The sequence below is a fragment of the Myotis davidii genome, unplaced genomic scaffold (assembly GCF_000327345.1).
Source record: "Myotis davidii unplaced genomic scaffold, ASM32734v1 scaffold778, whole genome shotgun sequence".
Lineage (NCBI taxonomy): Eukaryota > Metazoa > Chordata > Mammalia > Chiroptera > Vespertilionidae > Myotis > Myotis davidii.
The window spans coordinates 81725-87613 of record NW_006289716.1 but is presented as its reverse complement, the minus strand read 5'-3'; the positions used below and the strand labels follow the sequence as shown (position 1 = coordinate 87613).

Sequence of the window (5889 nt, the reverse complement as noted above, 5' to 3'; positions counted from 1 at the left end):
GAAGCTTAAAAGCAGCAAGAGGAAAGCAGTTAGGTACCTACAAGAGACATGTGATTGTCACCTGATTTCTCAACAGAAATTCTGCAGGCCAGCAGGGAGTGGTAAGAAATATTTGAAGTGGTGAATAGCAAGGACATACAACCAAGATTACTCTACTCAGCAAAGCTTTCATTTGAAGAGCTTCACAGACAAGAAAAGGTTAAAGGAGTTCATCACCACCAAACCAGTATTACATGAAATGTTGAAGGGTATCCTTTAAGAAGAGGAAGAAGAAGAAGAAAAAAAGAAAAATATGAATAATAGAATGGCAATAAATACATATCTATCAACAACTGAAGCTATAAATCAAAATAAATGAACAAAATAAGCTGGCAAATAAAATAAAATCAGAGGCATGGAAACATGGAACAAACTAATGAATTTCAGAAGGAGAACGGGGTTGGGGTGGGGGAAGATGTTAATCAAAGATCTTATATGCATATATGGACACAGACAATGGAGTGGTGAAGACTGGGGTGGAATGGGAATTGGGTGGACAGGGGCAATGGAGGAATAGGGGAACATCTATAATACACTCAACAATAAAGATTTGTAAAGGTACTTTTAAGATTCAGAAGTATAATTCTGAACTAAGTTATTTCAAAAAGAAATTCAATATTATATGATAGAAGTGTGTTTTCTGAGCTGTAAAATAATAAGATAAAAATTCAAAATGAGTTCAGAGGAGGAGGATGGAGGGAATGGGAATTATAGATTAGTTGGGAATCAAGCACCACATATTGCCTCTTCAATAAGTTAAACAGTAAAAAAGAAGAAAAGTTTAATTCTAAGAAAAAACAAACACCTGATGTTGTTCCATTTACAACTCTTTCATATGATAAAGCAACAAATATTATCTGTGAATCAAGCCTTCTCCAAAAGAGATGTGTATTCTAAAGAATAAAAAGAGTCAAATAGTCTACATCTAGCTAAGTATTGGATCTGCCCATAGCAAGAAAGAAAGAACATCAAGAAAAAGAATTTTACTATTCCTCATTCTTCTCCTTTTAAATTTATCTTTATTGTTGAAAGTATTATAGATGTCTCCTTTGTTGTTTTCCCCATTGACCCCTCCACCCTATACCTGCCCGCCCAGACATTCACCACGCAATTGTCTGTGCCATAGGCTATATGAAATCATATGGTACTTATCTTTCTCTGACTGGCTTATTTCACTTAGCATAATGCTTTCTCTCCAGGTTCATCCATGCTATCACAAAGGGTAACATTTCCTTCTTTTTTACAGCTGAGTAGTATTCCATTTTGTACCACAGCTTTTTTACCCACTGCTGATGGGCACTTGGGCTGTTTCCAAATATTAGCTATTGTAAGCTGCACAGGTATGAACATCATTCCTCTTAGTTTTTTTCTTCCATTCTCCCATCTCTCCCAGCTGAGATTATATAATCTATGTTTATATAAATGAATGACAGAAACATTCCCTGAAATAGACTCTGAAAGTTGGTTTAGTTAATTAAAAAATACAAAAAGCCCTGGCCAGTGTGCTTAGTGGTTAGAGCATAAGCCCTTGCACCAACATGTCTAGGGTTTGATTCCCAGTCGAGGGCATGTACCTCAGTTGCAGGTTTGATCACCAGCCCCAATGGAGGCCAGTGCAGGAGGCAACCAACATCTCTCCCACATCGATGTTTCTCTCTCTTTCTCTCCCCCACACACCTCCTTCTTCTCTAAGAAGTCAATAGAAAGAATATATTTTTGTTAAAAATATCCTATTTTTAGTCCTCACTAGGACTAAAAATAGGATAAAAATATCCTATTTTTAACAAAAAATAAAATAAATGAAATTTATATATATATTAGATTATATATATATATATATTGTTTATACCAGAACATATAAACAATAAAACTTAGCTAAAGGGCCACCATAAGCATGGAAGTAAACCTAGTTAAATGGCCCTGATGTGATCAGCTTTCAAGTTGTCAATTCCAGCCCGATAATTAACTCACCTAATTGTACCTAGGACTCTGGTCCACCCATATCCTCACATATGAAAGAGTATTAAAGGCTCTGGGTTGTACCAAAGCTTTGTCTCACGCTTAAATTTGCGAGTTGTGACGCTGAAACAGGACTGTTCTACCTGTTTGGGGACCTTCCTGACCTTTTAGTTTTGGCCTGACCTCCCAGAAAAGGAAGTGAATGTTGTTCTCAGTTCACGACCTAGTCCTCTGATGACTCAGCTGGTCATTGCACTTTATTATCCAGACTTATACTGTAATACAAATAATCACAAAAGTTGAGCATCTAATACATTATTGTCTTACTGATAATATCATTTCTCTGAAGGTTTAAAAAGCAGTAAGGAGAATTACTACTTTGGACCTAATATCAGTGAAATGGGAAGAACTTCATGAAAGATTCTGTCACACAATTCCTAGAAGTTCATGTCAATTTTTAAAAATGTCAGGTGATCCCCTTTATTTAGCAACCCTGCACCTCTTTGTTTTAAGCAAGTCACGTAGCCTCTCTTCAGCTTATTAAAAATATCCTACCTAAAATATAGTTGTATTTTTAAATAATAAATAAGTATAATGCCCGCTAGTGGAGATCTGGAGGACTGGGTGTTGTGGACCAACTTTTATCATTTCTCTACAAATGCTGCTGCCGCCATTGGCGTCATTATGCTCCCTCTTGCCGGAGCTGACAATTCTTGGTCTCAGCATTACCCATTCCATTGTTTCTTGGCCTTTATCAGCATTTGAAGATATCATACTTGCCATCAGTCCATTCAGGTGACTACAGAGACTGACTTCTGACACCATGATTATAGCCTCGTGAGTCAAAACAGCTTTTACTGGGTCCTGGTCATGTGGTTTTTATATAAGTCTCTCATCTACTGAAACCATATCCATAAATGAAATATTAGTGGATTTAAGTTCCACTATTTTCTCTGCAGGATCAATAACAGAATATTCTTGCACATATGTTTTGGTTCCTGCTACGCCAGTAAGAGATTTCATGCCCGGCTGATGTTGCTCAGTGGTTAAGCATCGACCCATGAAACAGGAGGTCACTGGTTTGATTCCCGGTAAGGGCACATGCCCGGGGTTGAGGCTTGATCCACAGTAGGGGGCATGCAGGAGGAAGCCAATAGATGTTTCTCTCTCATAAATGTTTCTATCACTTAATCCTTCTCCCTTCCTCTCTCTCTAAAACCGACAAAAACATTTTTTAAGAAAAAGAAATTTCACAATGAAAGGCAGACCCCACTGTGCTGAGAAATCTATGGCTGTGCAGCTATCCAGAATCTGTATGTCTGTCCAACACATCAATTCCAACCGCACTTGGGTTCATAGGGTTTGAGTATTTCTGCATTGCAGCTGTGGTAACAGTTTCCCATGGGTGGTCAAAGATGTGCTCTGAAGTCCAGACCTTCCCCATGCCCACAGCCTGCGTGGTGTCCTGGTGATGCTCCGTGTCCATTTTAAGCTCATATGCCAAGCGAGTGAAAAAACATGGCATGCATTTTACTAATGGAGATAAAAATATCTGTCTATATTTATATGAATAACTATGTGTGTGTGTGTGTGTGTGTGTGTCTCCATGGGCTAAAAGTGGTTAACTGCCTCAGTTTGGATGATCTGTAAGGTAAGAATGTTTTTTTTACAGTTTAAATGGCTGAATAAAGATCAAAAGAAAACTATTTTGTGATATATATCACATTCCACATTCATTCATTTGTGTATTGTCCGCAGCTGCTTTTACTAGTGTAACTAGTGGCCCAATGCATAGATTCATGCACATTGAAAAAAAAAATCGGGAGCCGGCGCCTGCGAGCCAGGGGGAGTTTCCACATCCCTGTGAGCTGCCTGGAAGTCCCGTGGGGAGTCTGTCCACCCAGCAGCTTCTTGAAAAAAATATTTCCAAATGTCCCTTCTGCAGCCAGGGTCACGCCTTGCCGGCTGGGAGGTCCCCGGTGGACGCATTGGGCTGTGCTGGATGCTTTACACGGCTCGGAGCCAGATAAGAGATGCTCCGAGGTGAAGAATACAAAGTTGGGGGGCCGGGTGCTCTCTCGCCCACACTCCCACCCTTTAGAATAGATCCATCTCTGACTTTTACCCCCATAGTCAGTCGCCACCTTGTGGCCACTTTTATATTGCTACCTTCCTCTGTAGCTCCTGGGCAATCGGTAAGGGATGAGATTTGATCTCGGTGCCCGAGGCAGAGTTCCAGGAGCCAGGCGGTGATATCAGGCTCATCCCAGTTTCTCCAAGTGTCCGCGCTTCATCCATTCCCCGAAGATTGCACCTTTAGGCTTCCGGGGTATGTGCCTCCTGGCAACTTCTGGCTGAGCTGCGGGTGGCCTCGGGTGCCCCACCGCCTGGGGTCCATCCGAGGGAGCCGCCCAGGAGCCAGAGGGAACGTAGGAGCCCAGATGCCGGCCAGGCCCAGGAAGGGCAGGATGGGCTTGGTCGCAGTCAGGCGTGGGAGACCCGCTCCTCAGACTGGAATTTTCTCACTTTTTCCGGGACTCTATCCAGAGATGGGGACCTGTCTGGCTTGGAAGTGGCAGCTGGGGGTGGTAGGGAGGAAGGAGAGAGAGGATCATGGTTCCTGGAAGATGTGTTCTTAGTATTTCAGTTCCGCATCCAAAGGAATAGGGTGATAGCTAAGGGGTGGAACTAGGCCCCGATGCCCAAAGGGATCCAGGGGGCTGGTGTCATCCCAGGCCAAACATTCCACGCTGCATCGGTTCACAGTAGATTGAACCTGCAGGGTATGGGGGGTATTTTTCCACGCAACTCCCGGCCCAAGTGTGGGGCTACCCGAATGGTTCATGTCAGGCCAGCACCTGCTGGTGCCCCTCCACCACCGGAGCTGACCAGTGTTCTGCAGGGATCCAGGAGCGGGTATTTGGTGCCAGGATGTGGACCTTTCCGGGCGATGGCGCCGGGGCGGGTGGTAGGTGGAAGTTGTGAAGGGCTCACCTGCAGATAAGTGTGGGTCACCGGCTGGACTTCACCAGCACTCGCTCTCGAGATGGGGGCCGGGGGCGGCCCATACAGTATGTGCATGAAGCACCTCTGTGGGTTTTTCCCAAGCCTGCATCCGGAGGCCCAGAGGGCAATAGGCAAGGGGTGGGTGCAGCCGCAGGGTCCGAAAGGAGAGTTCCAGGGGCCAATGGTGGCTGATCTATGGTCATTTCAGCTACACCCCTACCACCCGGGGGTCGGGACTGCAGTCTGTTCAGTGGAGATTGTGCCTGCTGGAGGCAGTAGAGGCTCTCACCCAGTGAGCCTGGCTTCTGGCTGAGTGGTGCTCCCACTGTGGGAGTGCACTGACCACCAGGGGCAGATGCTCAATGAAGAAGCTGCCCCCTGGTGGTCAGTGCACATCATAGCGACCAGTCATTTCAATCGTTCTGGTCATTCCACCGTAACAGTTGCTTGGATTTATATATATATACTAGAGGCCCGGTGCACAAAAATTTGTGAACTCGCGGGGGGTGGGGAACGGGGGTCCCTCAGCCTGGCCTGTGCCCTCTTGCAGTCTGGGACCCCTCGGGAGATAACGACCTGCTGGCTTAGGCCTGCTCCCAGGTGGCAGAGGGCAGGCCCAATCCCTAGGTGTGGTGGTCAGTGCACATCATAGCGACCAGTCATTTCGATCATTCTGGTCATTCCACCATAACAGTTGCTTGGATTTATATATATACTAGAGGCCTGGTGCACAAAATTTTGTGAACTCGTGGGGGGGGGGTAAGGGGGGTTCCTCAGCCCGGCCTGTGCCCTCTTGCAGTCTGGGACCCCTCGGGAGATAACGACCTGCTGGCTTAGGCCTGCTCCCGGGTGGCAGAAGGCAGGCCCAATCCCTAGGCGCAGACA

General features: G+C 45.1%; 1 long non-coding RNA gene and 1 pseudogene across 1 annotated transcript in view; both read right to left on the bottom strand.

The window, feature by feature from the left end:
• Window positions 1-1302: 1302 nt before the first annotated feature.
• The window catches only part of LOC107182864, a 10487-nt gene continuing 5900 nt past the window's right edge, over window positions 1303-5889 (bottom strand). Inside the window, exon 3 of the long non-coding RNA XR_001513622.1 lies at window positions 1303-1447. This is a non-coding gene — a long non-coding RNA (uncharacterized LOC107182864). The remainder of the gene's footprint in view (window positions 1448-5889) is intronic.
• Window positions 2496-3430, bottom strand: LOC102770859 (annotated as a pseudogene).